Source organism: Solanum pennellii, chromosome 12, assembly GCF_001406875.1.
Source record: "Solanum pennellii chromosome 12, SPENNV200".
Taxonomy (NCBI): Eukaryota; Viridiplantae; Streptophyta; class Magnoliopsida; order Solanales; family Solanaceae; genus Solanum; species Solanum pennellii.
Window position 1 is genome coordinate 30,222,519 of NC_028648.1, and position 3,089 is coordinate 30,225,607.

Genomic DNA, 3,089 nt, shown 5'->3' on the forward strand with positions numbered 1-3,089 from the left:
ATAATCACTCATGATTTATAGATTTTCCAAAGTTTATTTGGAAGTTTAGTTCTTAGCAGTTTATCTTGAAAAAATAATCTTAAGGAGGAGATCACTTGGAGAGATGAACACTAACTGGTAGGTTATAACTCAAGCATCTGGTAATGTTGGTTATTCTACTTTCTTTCTTATTTTTTCTTATGCTCGATGAGGAACATGATTTTTAGTGGTAGATATGTAATGACCCACAAGGTCATTTTTGGAAATTTTGAATATTAATTTAACTAGAATGAATTAATCGATGGTTAACTATCAAATAACTAATTTTAATTGATGTTCAATGGGTTAAATTAATAATAATTAATTTAATACCACTTGACTCATATAAAGAAATAATTATTAGGATTAAGAATTTTTGGGTCATAGTTTAAGAAAAGAATAAGAGAACGAAAATCGCTTGTGGAAAGACAATCGACATAAAAAGCGAAGTATTACCAAATTTGTATGTATTTGCCTTTTAAATTATTATTATAATATGTTGGTTATACATAAAATTGGAAGAATTATATTGGTTGGAAGTTTTAGGGACAAGATCTGGAGGTTAACATTAATTTCAGTTCATTCTTTCCATAGTGAAAAATAGATTGAAATTGGATAATGCTTAATTTATACATTTGGATGGATGGGTTATTAGTTAGAGTACATGTATTAAGAGAATTGGGATTGTTGCCGACAGTGGTTCATAACCGGTTGGCTTCCATTTTCAAATCATATTTTATCATCATATTATAAAGTAAGGATTAATATATTGAGATAGATAATTAAATATAAGGGATATTATATCTTGAATATTGTTGAAGTTTAAATAATTGGAGGAACTAATACTTAATCTTAGCCTTGAAATTTGAAAAATATGAGAGTTGACATGTTAATTGACATCAAGATTAAGAGCTTGTTACATATCTGGGTGAGTTTTTGCTGTTTAGACTAGACACACAGTAATATGAGTGTGGTTGTTTCTAAATCTTATTGTACTTATTATGTGAATAGATTCCATTTATATGGAAGTGTAACAAAAGAAGGAAACTCAAGTCTCGTGGTGATTCTTCTACTATTTGAGGCAAGTGGATTTCTAAAGCCTTATTAAGTGTATGAAATTAGTGTATTTTCTTGTAATGATTGTTCGGGATAATGAGACTTAGTTATGGGTTGACTTGTCCACAACTCCACATTGATTAATTTTAATGATAAAAAGGGGTAACAAAAGGCAATGTGATTAATTGTTTATGTGTGATGTGTTGAGAAAGGTTTGAAGGCTTGTTTAATCATCGTTGATTTGATATCATGATTGTGTTGTTGTAAATTGTGCAATGTTATGAAAATGGTCATCTCCTCTCTATTTGTATGAGCATGACATTTGCATTGTTCTAAGACATAGTTGTGACAAGTGTTATGTGATATGAGAAATAATAAAAAATTAAAGAGAATGTACCATTTCGAGGGTCGTATCGTATTTTGCGATGGATACTATATTTCAAGGGACGTATCGCGAGCCGCGATGATTACTATTTTCAGGGTCGTATTGCACGCCGAAATGGATGTAAGAACACATATGTCCCCCGTGGGTCCTAGACGAAGAGACAACGAGTGTGTATCACTAGGTTAGACATGCATCACTATACTTGAAATTGCATTTCATCGCATTACACATCTTTATCATTGGTGAACTTGATCTTGTGTGTTGTGATCTTGTGAGTGTCTTTTGTGGAATCTATATTGTTGATTATTGAGCTCGTTTTGAGGATTGTTAGAGTGTTGTTGTTGAGGATTGTTAGATTGTTAGAGTGTTGTTGTTGTGAACTGTTAATTGATGAATATTGAGCTTATTGTTGAGAATATGTGATTGTTAGAATGTTGTTGTTGAGATATGCGCTTGTAAATTGTGAACTGTTAGACTGGGTTGGTTTTATGCAGGTTGTAGTTTTGGAGGTTCGATTGGGGTATAAGGTGTATTGGTATTCCATCCTCTTAACTTTTGTTTAGAGGTTTACTTGCTGATTACCTTGTAGTTTGGTACTCACCCCTTGATTCCACAATTTTTTTAGGTTATTAGCCTTGACCTTTGTGATATTTTCTCTTCTCCTTGTTTGATGCTTCTTGTGGAGGTTTGTGAGGTAGTTGTTTGTCATTTCAGTGGACGTTCTTTCTCATATTTATGATCTTGTTCTATTCTAGAAACAAGGTTATTTGAGACTTGCGTTTTTCATTTGAATCAATTGTAATACTTTAGAGACATGTACACGTGACTACCAGGTTTTGAGGTTTTTATTAAGTTACTTATATTTTATTTCCGCACTTTATTGTAATGATTGAGTTTTATGCTGACTTGCCTTGGTGGGATAAGACAAGTTCCTTCACGGGTTGAACCCCCTGACTTTTTCGTAGACCCTATATTTGTATAAATATATGAAATAAAATGTATAAATATATTTCCTGCGAACTCGAAAGCACAATAAAATGATTGATCTACTGTTATCGCTGCACCCAGTAAAATCGTTCGACCTCCTGTGGTGGGTTCGAAATTCAGTATTTACAATTTATTTTGGGATAATGCATAAGTACCCCCCCTAGCCTATGACTAAAATTCTAGTAACACCTAAACTTAATAAGGATCTTATACCCCTTAACTCATTTTATTCGTATTTTTGTGCACCTTTTGTGATGATGAGACACCTTCAACAACCCAATTTGATTGTGTTTGTACACACTCGCCCACCATGTCTGTAAATATATATTTTCAATTAAAAAATATTTTTTAAAAAAATAAAAAATATTTCTTAATTATTGAAAAGATATTTCATAATATTTTTTAAAAAATAATTATTTGTTTTTTTATAAAAAAATATTTTTATTTTTTAATCTTATATTTAAATTAAGTTAATACACATTTCTTTTTCCTTGTATCAAAACTATTTTTTTTTAGCTTACATTCATTTTTTTTCTATTTTATTTTTCTATTAAGTTTATTTTCTTTGTCTTTCGTTTTGATTTTATTTCAAATGTCTTGTATTAAAAATAAGTTAATTTTGAATGGATATCAAAAGAAGTGA